Source organism: Ambystoma mexicanum, chromosome 6p, assembly GCF_040938575.1.
Source record: "Ambystoma mexicanum isolate Mex_15411 chromosome 6p, UKY_AmexF1_1, whole genome shotgun sequence".
NCBI classification, from domain to species: Eukaryota; Metazoa; Chordata; class Amphibia; order Caudata; family Ambystomatidae; genus Ambystoma; species Ambystoma mexicanum.
In genome coordinates, this window is record NC_090935.1 from 1,154,178,104 (window position 1) to 1,154,191,471 (window position 13,368).

General features: G+C 50.2%; 1 protein-coding gene across 7 annotated transcripts in view; it reads left to right on the forward strand.

Moving 5' to 3' along the window:
- Window positions 1–13,368, forward strand: part of LOC138510254 (tight junction protein ZO-2-like) — a 1,104,514-nt gene that overhangs the window by 511,172 nt on the left and 579,974 nt on the right. The window lies entirely within an intron of this gene.

Sequence of the window (13,368 nt, forward strand, 5' to 3'; positions counted from 1 at the left end):
ATGTTTCTTCTTTGTTTGGCACGGTGTTGGTATTCTTCCCCTTGCTGTTAATGGGGAGAGGGGCTGTAGGTGTACCCCTGCCTTGTGCTGGAAGTTGGGAGTGGATACATGAGCTTTCTTGGTAATCTGGTGGAAGGGCACACAGCTCGGTCTGTGGCCAGTAACTGTACAGATGAGGACTATCAACTGTATGGGTGAGGACTGTGCTGCCTCTTGCCACTTTGGATATTGAATGGGTGAGGTGTGTACTTTTCTGGTACTGTCCCCTTTACGGGGCAATACATGTGGTAGAATGCACTCTTGTGGGTTATCTGGTCCTCCCTATTATTTTCCCAGACTCAACATTTTTAAATGCATTTTCGTTGTCGGGTCTGGGTTTTCCTCTGGTGGGGAAGAGGGATTATGGGAGGTACAGCCCCTTTATTGTTTAACAGGGCTTGGGCAGCCTGGGCCAGGAAAACACCTCGCACAGCCGGTGTTGTGGGCCTGGGGATACTATAACCAGGTTGATGTGCAAAGTTTGTGGAGGTCTCTTCACCACACATCAAGATGGGACTGTGAGCTATTGTTTTCCCGTTTTAGAGAATTTGACCAAAAAAAACTGTTGCTCAGGAAACGTGCTAAAGAGATTTTAAAAACTGTTTGCCGCCTAGCTTTGTAAAAGCATCCTTTGACTCTAGATGGTGAAAACCCAGAAAATACTATAAAGACATATTATCAGTAGATATCTGCAGGGATGGTTCCCTTAGATTTTAATATTAAATATCCACTTCACTGAATAATAAGCAATGTGCAACCCAAAGCCTAGGCACACTTTTCCAATGCCTGCCAACATTTGGTACTCTGCATTAAGGCATTACCTCATAAGTCAGCTGAGAAGAACAAGTAGCACACTAACATTGTTCACTTTTATATCGAGGCGACTGGGATAATCACATTTTCTTAAATCTGCATATCCTTCTCCCCTGACATGTGTTGCCAACAACATTCACCTTATCACACTTCCAAATCTTGGACTGGGCCACCTTCTGGAGTCTGCTTGGCATTCCAGGAATTACTATTCAGTAACTTACCTGCAGTGCCATAAATGAACACTGCAGCTATTTCAAGCCTACATATCAGCCAGGGTTGCCAGAGTACGGTCTCAAGCCCCTCACACACCCAAAACTACTCAACCTCTAACCTACAATTGTTCAGAAATTGCCCCGGAATCCCAAACAGTTTATTAACCTAGCACATACTTTTCTGTGTTGCATCTTTCTAGAAGAAAGTCCACATGTAGTGATTTAACGGGCATCCACACTAATACAAAGCATTTACCCCCTGCCAGACTCCCTTCCTACGTGTTTAACCTGCTTCCATGCTTTCCCTTCCTCTTCACTCTTGCTCTTCTCACCATACTAAGGTCTGGTTATTCCCCAGGCAAGGGTTAGTGCATTGAAACTACTACAGTGGTTATTCAGTGCAGTACAAACGCATAGTAACTTAGCGGCATAGTCAACCAACATACTTGCTGGTCGCAGTTGCCTGCAGAGGTTCACTATAATATATAAATCGAAAATGAGATGTTCCATTCTGTCTATCCCCTTAATGATTTCTTTATACATGCATGGCCTATAAAATCTACAGTTGTATCTGTGTTTACTCTGTACTACTTTGTCACTTTCTTTTGGGAGAGGATGATTTGGTGACCATTTCATACAATCGATTTCCAGCCAAACCCCACAAGTTGGTGTGTTGGTTTGGAATTTGTCGGACGTATTCCAAGTTTGCTTACAGTGAGTGATTTAGCATAGCATTTCCTTGTGTGTAATTTAGACCAGGATACCTCAATGCAATATCTACAAGGGGGATTTAATATATGAAGCATTACAGCAAAGGGTACCATTACTTTCATGTTGGTCTGACTGGATGTCTCATCTGTGCCAATGCCTAAATGCCGCCACCTGCATCAAGTAGCTGTGTCTTCGCAGAGGCTGCTGGACCTACAGTGTGTTGTTTTACTTGCTGTTTGTAGAGAGCAAGAGTTAAGACACAAACTGGGACCATGGATTCTGCACATTCTGGTATGGGCAGAACATTGCTTGCAGTATTGCTGCACAATCTGGAACTCATACAAGTTCTTTGTTCCCCATTAGCTCACATCGATCATGGTAAATATCCTGCACAGGCTTAAAGTTAGCTCCTCTGCACAAGCAAATCTAAAGCAAGAGCCATCAGCGTGCCCATCCTATCAAGGGTTGCTTTTGAGTTCATATGGGACCAACTGCTGTTTGACCAATTGAGTGAGCCAGAACCCCGGAGACTAAGTAAATCCAGAACCATAAGCAGAACTATTGAGATGACATGGGATTCATTTGTGACTGATAATAGGACTACCCCTGAATATCCCCTTTTGGTGGCCACAATCTGGGTTGCATGTGCAACTGTGTGCTCCCTTCATGTGGGCTTTTCCTCCCAATAATTTCAGCCTCTGGCCTTACTCATAAAGGGCTGGTTGTAGCCTTTTCAAGCCCATGCTAAGTTGTAATGCTTTTCTTTGTAAAGAAGTATATTTTTTTTCTGTAGTTTAGTTTCTGCATGTGCGTAAGCTCTGTGGGATGTTGGCTGTGGGTGGAGAAGGCCTGAAAGTGAAACCTCACCAACTCATTTGACGACAGCAGTATGTTTCTCCAGCATGGATCTTACATTAATTCACATGCTCTTGAATATTCCCCATCAGGCTGGGAACCCTCAGTAATATTAAAGCAGTTTAGCCTAAAGCTAATAACTTCTTGTCACTTCTCTAGCCTATTGCTGTCATTTTGGGATGCAATGTCCCTGCCAATGACACTCGGTCCTCATAAACTCCACCCCTGGTGGCCATCTTCAGATTTTTACTGCACATTCTCCTTGTCCTCGTGTTTCGCTCCTCGAAATCCAGTATTTTTTCTTTTGGCTACTTTTTCGAGAAATCATCTCGTTTCTTCAGTCACATTGTGACTACTGGAAGTGGGCACCTGTATCTGGAGGAGATCCTTATTCATCGTCGGATCTCCGACTCGTGCCTCAGGCTTGGGCCTTTGCTTCAACAACATGGTGGCTGCCACGAAGAAAAGTCTATTCATGGCCTTTGAAAAATGCGACCTGAAGGACCTCTTCATAGAAGCTCGGCACCTCAGGTGCATCTACTGCCTACATCCCGACCACTATGTGAACGGATGTTCGAATTGTCAGGCCTTCTCCTACAAGACCCGGAAAGGACCGCCATAGGAGGTTAGTGGCATGGATCAAAGAAGGTAACTCCTCTAGTGCGGCCTCCGGGCATAGTCATGCCTCTTCCAGGGCTCCCTCTAACAAAGAGGAAGAGATCCTTTTAGGATACCTTCCTGGGGAAGATCCTAAAAAAAAAAAGGTGAAATCTTCCCACGTTCTGACGCCTTCTTCGACTGTCGCTGTGACTGCAGGACCGAGATCAGAGAAAGGCTGGTCGCCATCACCGGCTCCGTCGACGGTTGGCCTACTGGCAAGCAGGCTTGTTCTGTCCTCAAGGAAATCGCTGACGCGAGTAGCCGAACATAAGACCTTGTCAAAGGGCATGTCGTCCATGGACCCGTCAGCGGCTCCACCATCGTTGACCCAGTCGTCTACCCAAGCCTCATTGACTTCCTCATCCATCAGGGCCATTGCCCTGTCGACTAGTACCTCTTTGTCTACAAAGAATGGCCTTCCGCTGATGGCTTCGATCCCTCCAAGGGGCAAGTCCACGATCATCACCATTGCCACTACAACGGTTACCACGTCCAGAGTAACCTTACTGCCTAGACCTCTGTCGGCACTAGAGACGACAGTCCCTTCAACAATGGCATCGTTCCGGTTCCACAGGCTCCAGTCATCGCCTCTTTTCCTAAAGGCTCAGATTTGGTGAGGGAGATGCCTCCAGCTCAGGATTTCCAACCTAGACCCACCATGACCACTCTGCTTTTCACACCGCCCCTCTAGGACCTCCTAGGATGTCGCTTACACACTCCACCAGTTTGGAGGATGACCTGCCAGAGGGATTTTACGTTGACCAGGAGGGTGGTCAAGGGGAGCCTGATCCCATTGTCCCAATTCCTCAGCAAGGGGTACTTTCTCACCAGGCATCTCCGCCTTAGTTCTTCACCTCAGGGTCCAGCAGCTACTGCACCAAGGGATATGTCTTTGGACATTTTAAGCACTTTGCACACACTGGTGGCTGAGATCCAGCAGTGTCTATCCGCTGCTCCCATTCCTGCGCCAACAAGGAGTCTGCCAAGGCCTTCTCGAGCTCAGCCGACACTGTCTTATCTAACCCCTATTACCCACCGGCCATTGCTAGTTGCACCGCCTCCTGTGGTGGAGGAACAGCCCAGACAGACACTGATACTGTCCCAACCGGTATGCAAGGCACAGATGCGTTTTGACTACGTTCCTGCTAATGGGTACCCCACCACCCCCCGACACAGGTTCCCTCCAGGTACTCTCCACCGCACAAGATCAGGTTTTTCCACTCCATGACCTTGAGGGCGGCAAAGCTATTCAACCTCGTACCTGAGAAAAAGGAAGGTTTCCTTTTCAAACGATGCAAATCCTCCATAAAGACCATCATTCCAGGCTCCCTGTTAGATGACATTTGAGAGGAAGGCCTATTGGTCATGAAGACCCCTAATACCACTGCTGTGAAAACGGATTGCTTGAAAAAGAAATACTGGGCTCCGGACTCTACCCCCAAGTGCCTCAGGTCCTAGCCATCGCCAGACTCTGTCGTCTCGGCCGTCTCTAGGAAGGGTTCCTCCAACCCATCTTCCTCCTCTCTGGTTCCTCTGGCCCAAGAGTGTAAAAAGCTGGATACGACTGGGAAGTGCATCATCATGATAGCAGCGTCTACGATTAAGGCCGCCAACGCCCTAGCCATCCTCTCGAGGTATGATAGAGAGTTATGGTACAAGTTCGTGCCCATCCTTCCTGCCGGCGGACAAGAAAGAAAGCCAAAGCCCTGGCTCTGTTTCATGAAGGGGAAGTAGCCTCCAACCATGCAGTCATTCACTCTTGACATTGCTGATTCGGGCTTTTGCCAGATGGGCAATGGAGTGGCCCTCTGCCGCCAGGGTTGGCTCAAGGCCACCAGCATTGTCGTCACCCACCCGTCCACGACACAGATGCCGAAGCAGGCCAGGACCAGCCCAGGACCTGCACCCCCACCTTTGCACCCCAGTGGGAGGCCGGTTATCGCAATTTGTCGATCAGTGGCGCAAGTGCTCCGCAGACAAATGGGTGCTCAATGTCCTTCAGCAGGGGCACACTCTGGAATTCCAGCACACATGCCCTCGCATTCCTCCCATCCCACGACACAAACAGCATGTGGCACAGCTGCTACAGGGGGTTCAAGCTATGCTAAACAAAGGGGCAATAGAACCAGTCCATCAGCACCTGTAGGGCTCCGGAGTGTACTCCAGATTCTTTCTGGTACAATAAATGTCGGGAGGTGGAGACCGATTCTAGACCTGCAACACCTCAACAGATTCCTCAAATTGCAAAAATTCAGGATGGTCACGTTGCAGCACATGCTCGACCAGCTGGAGGAAGGCGATTTCCTGCCAACCCTCGACTTGGAGGATGCTTACTTCCACAACCACATTCATCGCAAACATCAGAAATTGCTGCATTTTGTCGTTCCGGGCGCCATTACCAGTTCAAGGCTCTGCCATTCGGCCTAAAGTCGGCCCTGATGGTGTTCACCAAATGCTTGGCTCTGGTAGCAGCACATCTGCGTCACAAAGGAATCCTCGTCTATCCTCAACTAGACGATTGGCTATCTGATCCTGATCTCACGGGCAGGCAATCCGGCGCACTGCAGAGACTGTCTGTCTTCTCTGGGTTTCTTGATTAAATATAAGTGCTGCATAATGCCATCTCAGAACGCACTATTCCTGAGTGCCCGCCTCAAAACACACACTCGTGTCTAGCGACTCCTTCGAAAGAGAGGGTGAAGGCCATCCTGGGAAAGGTCCAACGGCTATCGACGGCTTCTGTTGCAACAGTCCGGTCCATCAAGTCCCTGCTGGGGATGATGTCGTCCTGCATCCATCTAGTTCCATTTTTCAGAATGCCGATGAGACCCCTTCAAGAGTTTCTGGATGCCAGATGGCAGTAAGTAAATGGCGCATGGAACGACAAGATCGCCCTCTATCAGGCATTCCGTCAGACCATTCAATGGTGGTCAGTTTGCCCGCATCTCTCGCAGGGCTCTCCTTTTTATATCACTGTGTATCAGGCGACAGTCACGGCCAACTTTTCTCTGGAGGGTTGCAGAGCCCATTTAGGACATTCTCACGCCAGAGGCCTCTGGCTCCCCGGAAGAGGAGGAGTTGCACACAATGTCTTGGAACTGCGGTCAGTTTTCGGGGCTATCCAGTCTTTTCAGCCTCCGCTCCAGGGGAAGGTGGTGCGGGACATCAGACACCACCACCACCATGTTTTACATCAGGAAACCGGGTGGGGCGCACTCACCCACTCTCTGTTGAAGTTCGGAATCTGTGGCGCTGGACCATTGCTCAACTGATGTTTCTCGTCCCATTTCACCTAGCAGGCATTCTTGCAGACTCTCTCAGCAGGGAGCTGCGGTCCTGCCACGAATGGGAGCTCCAGCAAGAGCAAGTGTTTCAACTCTTCAACGAGTGGGGTCTCAGTTAAATTGTCTTTGTGAAGAGGGCGCTAGAGAGCCATCCAAGATGGCAGCTCACTAGCGAGCTCCGCATCAATCCTGGGTAATATCCTGCAAAATAGCTTCCTACACCCTGAAACTTCACCCCCCCCCCGCCTGCACGACAGTGTACATAAATCCCCCGTGCAGACATGCAACCAGGCAACTGGCCTCCGGACACGACGTTGCGCTCCAACCCCCGGCCATCGCAAACGGAAAGGAGGCCACGGCAACGGCTCCACAACGCGGCAACTCCTAAATTGAGCGCCGGCGAACTTCCCGAACATAACCCCCAACATCTCTGCGGCAGGCGGGAGGCGCACACCCCATCCACTTAGCTGACAGCGTCACCGGGGTGTCAGTGATCAGCGCCCCGGCCCCCTGGGAGAAGGACACACAACAAGTCGGGAGAGTCGCAGTGCCGAGTGCGGTGGGAGCCCGCCCAACCAGCCTGCGATAACAGGCCACTGGAAGTGGACTGAAGCACTGCTCGCGGCTGGCGCTGCGGCTCCCAGTTGGGGGGTATCACGCAGCCAAACATGGCGGAGGCAGTCGGGAGCCCGCCCAACCATCCACCAACAACAGTAGAGTGAGTCCCGGCCACAGAATGGGCTGAGGCGCTGCACGCAGCAGACCAGGACCCCTCATGGCGGCAAAGGCGGTCAGGAGCCCGTCCAACCAGCCCGCGACAACGGGCTGCTAGACGCGGTCGGACGAGGCTGCCCGCGGCAGGTGCCTCGGCTCCCATAGCAGGAGCCTGTAGCGAACCACAAAGCCAGACACGGCGGAGGCAGTCGGGAGCCCGCCCAATCAGCCCAAGACAACGGCCTACCAGACATTGCTGGCGGACAGCGCCGCGGGCCCTAGAAGAGGAGCCCGCGATGCACTGCGACCCTCGACACGGCAGAGGCAGTCGGGAGCCCGCCCAGCCACCCAACAATAACCGAAGAGCGAGCCTCAGTCCTGGAACGATCGAGGGCGGCACACACAGCAGACCAAGACCCGCGAGCCTAATCACAGCGGAGCAGCTGGAAACCCTCCTAACCCAGCTGAGACATTGACGGAGGCAAGACTGCCCACAGCCAGGCAATCCCAGCATTTGAGATCCATCCGGCAACACAGGGATGCGCCAGATTCAGGTAGGGGAGGCGAAACCTGGCTCTACTCCCACCGCAGCCAATACCAGCTGCCCCCCCACACCCCTATAGACATAGGAACAATCAGCCAGTAGGACTCCGACAACTAAAGGAAAACTCCCACTGACCTGCCCATTAGAAAACCAGCTCGCTGCCACCGAACTCCACGAGACCCTCACTAACCCTGGCAAACCCTTCATCCGCAATAGCACCAACCCAAAAAGAGGAAAACAAAAAAAGTGGGGAGAGACTAGCGAATAAGCATAACTGAGCACCGCCAATAACTGCAGCAGCTACTAGGAATCTCTCGTAGCCATCCCACGATCCAATAGCCACCAGGACCTGCAACACCTGTTAAACGGAGCGGGCAATAGACATACCAACCACTGCTTTCTCTAAAACGCCAACCAAACCACCTATCCAACCCACAGCGCATACAGCTCAGAAAGGCACATAATTCTGGACTGCACCTGGACCGTGACCACTCGCCAGAATCTCTATACACAGGCCCAGAAGCACTGCCAAGCCCGCCAAGTGCACCCTCCAGCACCTGGGGCACAAATCCAAACAACCTTTGTCCTACTGAGCCGGGAGCCGCCCTACTCCTCCTGACTGCACAGACCCCACAGCGCAAGAGAAAGCCCCACAACATGGGCAAGACAGACAAATCGCAGCATAAGCTAATGTTTGAAACCGGGGCCATAGCCAAGACTCCCAAGCAGCCGGATCGTGAACCCGCTTTAACCCCAGACATGGAACAGGATAATGAATCCGCGTCTCCCCAATCTCTTGACAAACGCGAAATCCTGCTCGAACTCAAGGCGGGCATAGGCAACCTCGACGCCAAAATTGACACCCTCTCATCTAAAGTTGATCAAATACATCGCCTAGACAAACACGGCGAAAGATTAGACACTGTAGAACAAAGGGTTTCTGACCTCGAAGATCATTCCACGTCCCTGTCCTCTAAAGTGACAACACTGGAGCGCCAAGTAAAAGAATTTGTGGCCAAGAACGAAGATTTAGAAGGACGCAGCTGCCGCAACAACATTAGGTTGGTAGGGATAAGGGAGCAACAAACCCCGGCGAAGATGGAGGACTTTGTGGAACAACTATGTAAAGAAATCTTTTGAGCAACCACCTTCTCCCCACTATTCGTAGTGGAAAGGGCGCACAGGATCCCAACTAACCGCCCAATCCAAGGAACAGCACCTCGCCCCATCATTGCCAAACTGTTGAATTTCAGAGATTGTGACATAATACTCAGGCTGGCCAGAGACAAAGGGGAAATTGAATATGATGGTGATAAAGTGCAGATCTTCCCTGACTTCTCACCAGCGGTGCAAGCCTCCCGCAGAGCCTTCGGAGGAGTAAAGCGCCGCCTACGAGAGGAACAAATCCAATACTCAATGCTCTTTCCGGCCAAACTGCGTATTCTCCATGCTGAAAAGACACAATTCTTTACGTCACCAGAGGACGCCAACACCTTCTTGGACAATATTGGATGCCGCCCCCCACGCGAATTGCCAAGACCACAAAGGAGAGAGAGAAACCCACCCTGAGCATTTCCACAGCTCGCTTGACATGGGAGTTTGAAATAGGAACATAAGTCAGTAATATATACCTCGGGATCGGCGATCCTTGGAGGGCACTAGCACCCCGAGCACAGCATTGTTCACAAAGTTATTGGGGGAGGGGTTCACTTCGGGCGGGTTGGGGGTTGCCCGACAGGGAAGGGGAAAGAAGGGACTCAAGTTGGGGAAAGAGTACCCAGAGGAAACAAGTTAGTTGTTCGAAATGGGCACCGGTGGTGGCCAGGGCCGGCCCCGTTCGACGTCAACCAAGTCCTAGAACTCCACAGCGACCACACGAACGTCCATTTCTAAATGTCATGCAATCAAGAAAAGTTGCCTCATATACACAGACGCATCAAATAGAAACCGCGCTGCAGAAACAATGGAGAAAGTCCAATCAAATTCAAATCAGTAACATGGAACATTAAATTGGGCAACCAGCCGTCAAAAACGAGGAGGTTGATACAATACCTGCGTCGACATAAAATCGACGTGGCTCTTGTCCAAGAGACACATCTACGTCCCAATTCAGAAAACCACTGGGCGAAAACATGGGGATGCCACAGATACTTCGCCTCCTTCTCCTCATATGCGAGAGGGGTCGCCATCCTAATTAATAAAACACATTTTAAATTAATCCGGACCCAGAATGACTTTGAGGGAAGAACACTGCTCGTCCACGGAACTACAGACGGGGAAGAAATAATCTTGATCAACTCTTACGGCCCCATCGTAGATGGTTCCAACAATTTTGACTGGGTCCAGACGCATATCGAGGCAAACAGAGAAGCCACGGTAATATGTGGGGGCGACCACAACACCTCGCTCGACCCAAGCATGGACAAGACACACAAGACGTCAGCCCCATGCTCCAAGGCAAGCCTACAAATAACCGAAATATGTACAGCCCACAACCTCATTGATATATGGAGAAGCAAACATCGGGACTCGCAAGAATTCACCTTTTACTCCTGGGTACACAAGTCCAGCTCGCGACTGGATTATATCCTCGTGTCAGCTCAGTCGACTCCAATGGGGCGAATGTCAAATCCTACCTAGGACCATCTCAGACCACTCAGCGGTCACCTTAGAGTGCATAACATCCCGAAACGGCTCCACCAGACCCCACTGGAGATTTAAACATAGGGCCCTCCAAGACCAAATCTTTACTGACGAATTGCGAGCTGAACTGATCACCTTTCTCGAAACAAACCAAGGCACGGTGGCATCGCCAGGTACCCTCTGGGAAACACTAAAATGCTTCACCAGAGGGATTTGCCTGGCAAAAGAAAACGGAATTCTAAAAATGTTGAAAAGAGAGCTTGATACAAACGAAGACCGTCTCAAAACCCTTGAACGAGCAGTAACAACCACAAGTACCCCGAGCATTCTATCAGCACACAAGACGGAACTAGAAACCTTCAGAACACTGGCAAAAAGATAAATGAAGTTCCTAACCAGTCACCACAAGATTCAGCAGTATGGCGAGGGTCAACGTCCCGGCACACTACTCGCAAGACTGATTACCGCGGAACGTAAACCCACGACTGTCGAAGCAGTGCTAGACCCATCAGGTACTCTCGTATACTCAGATGACGACATACTGGAAACATTCTGTAAATTCTATCAAAACTTGTACAACTCCAACTATGCCAGGGACACCTCCGAAATAACACAATACCTCAACACAACCGATTTATACTGGACAAGTGCCGAACTCCGGGATCCGCTGAACATGCCCATCACCACAAAAGAGATCCTAGACGCCATCAAAGAATTACCAAGTACCAAAGCCCCAGGACCCGATGGCCTAACAGGAGAATTCTACAAATTCTTCGCAGAACTCCTGGCCCCACCCCTTCTCCAAGTGTACAAAGAAGCTATAGAAAGGGACCAGCTCCCACTAACACTCTATATGGCAAATATCCTCTTGCGCAAAACGGGCAAACCCAAGGAAGACTGCCCCTCCTACAGACCCATATCACTAATTAACTTTGACAACAAAATATTAGCAAAAATCCTAACTAAAAGGTTGATCCCACTCTTGCCCGCAATGGTGCTGGCGGACCAAGCAGGATTCGTACCAGGCAGAAACACATCATTCGGCCTCAGAAGACTGTTCGGTGCAATGGAAGCCCTGAACCCAGAAGAGCAGGCGGTAGCGGTGATGCTCGACGCTGAGAAAGCGTTCGACTCTGTGGAATGGCCCTTTTTATTTGCAATATTGGAGCGGATGTACAAACAGGACGATTCGTACAAATGATAGGCCTCCTCTACAAACACCCATCATCAAGAATAACACTTGGAAACAAAACCTCCTCCGAAATCATTCTACGCAGAGGGACCAGACAGGGTTGCCCACTGTCTGCACTGATTTTCGCACTAGTCATGGAACCCCTAGCGTCAGACCTTAGGCTTTATCATCTACACCGAGGCCTCGCCTTCGGCCCGCACAAACTGGTGGTATCACTATACGCTGACGACTTTGCGCTCCGCCTCCGCGACCCACAATACAACTTGAACCCTGTGATGCGAGCAGTACTCAAATTCGACAACTTCTCAGGACTGAAAATCAACAATTCAAAATCAATAATCTTCCCTCTGGCGGCAACCAGAGTATTCCAAGACGACTTCGGATTCCACTGGCAACACTCTAAGGTTAGATACCTGGGGATACTAATGTCCAAATCTAGCAAAGACATCAGGCAAGACAACTACGAAACAACACTCGACGCCATCCAAACCAAAGTGAACAGATGGAAGACGCTCCCACTCACTCTCTAGGGCAGAGTGTCCCTAGCTAAAATGGGAATTCTTCCCAAACTGCTCTATCTCTTCACGAATATTCCCCTATTACTTCTGCAAAAATTCCTGCAACGAATCAAGTCCATTCTCCTAGACCTGGTCTGGGCAGATAAAATTGCCCGAGTAGCCCACAACATCATGATCCTGCCCATAACACAAGGAGGATTGGCATTACCCGACATAGAGGGCTACTATTGGGCAGCGCAGGCACAATAGCTGAGTCACTGGTACGCAACACACTCCATACGGCCACATGTCCAAATTGAGAGGGCCCTAGCAGCACCCTACCTGCTACGGGCAGTTATATTCAACCAACTACCTCCACCCTCAACACCAATGAACACGATGGTCACGATCCACACAATATGGAAAAAAATGGCCAAAAGTAATGGAATCCAAATCAGATACTCCCCCCTCCTGCCAGTGAGAAGCATCCCAGGTATCCCAATCACATCGGAAAAAGTATTCCAACTATGGACCAAAAAACTGCAAATCCACTCACTGGGTGACCTGTTCCCAAACGGCACGTTCATGTCCATACAACAAGCTCGCGACAAAGGAGGCAACAACACCCTAGAAGTTTTCATGTACTACCGAACCCGACACACCATGCAATCCAACTTCGACACATTACCACTCCAACCACCGACATGGCCACTGCTCCATGGAGTTATACAAGCCCAGGGTGAAGGTCGACTTGTGTCGAATATCTACAAAGCCCTACTAACCGAAAAGTCCACACGCTGCGTGAAAGCTCAAATAAGGTGGGAAAGAGCCCTAAACATCAAAATATCTGAAGAAGACTGCTCATACACACTGAGACTCACCAAGAAAGTGGCAATAAACACGAGATACAAACAAATCCACTTCAATTTTGTCCACCAGGTCTACCACACTCCAGCAAAACTCCACGCTCACAGAGCGGTAATATCTGCCGCCTGCTCTCAATGTGGTCATTCAGAAGCCGACTTCGTTCACCTGCCATGGTCCTGCCCCGAAATAAGAGCATTCTGGCGAGCAGTCCTTGAGAAAATATCAGCGATAATTGGGGTACAACTAGACCCTGACCCAACACTGACTTTGTTGAGCTTCTTAACCGACCAACTACCAGACTACACCAGGAGACTTGCAAACCTACTCATAGTCCTGG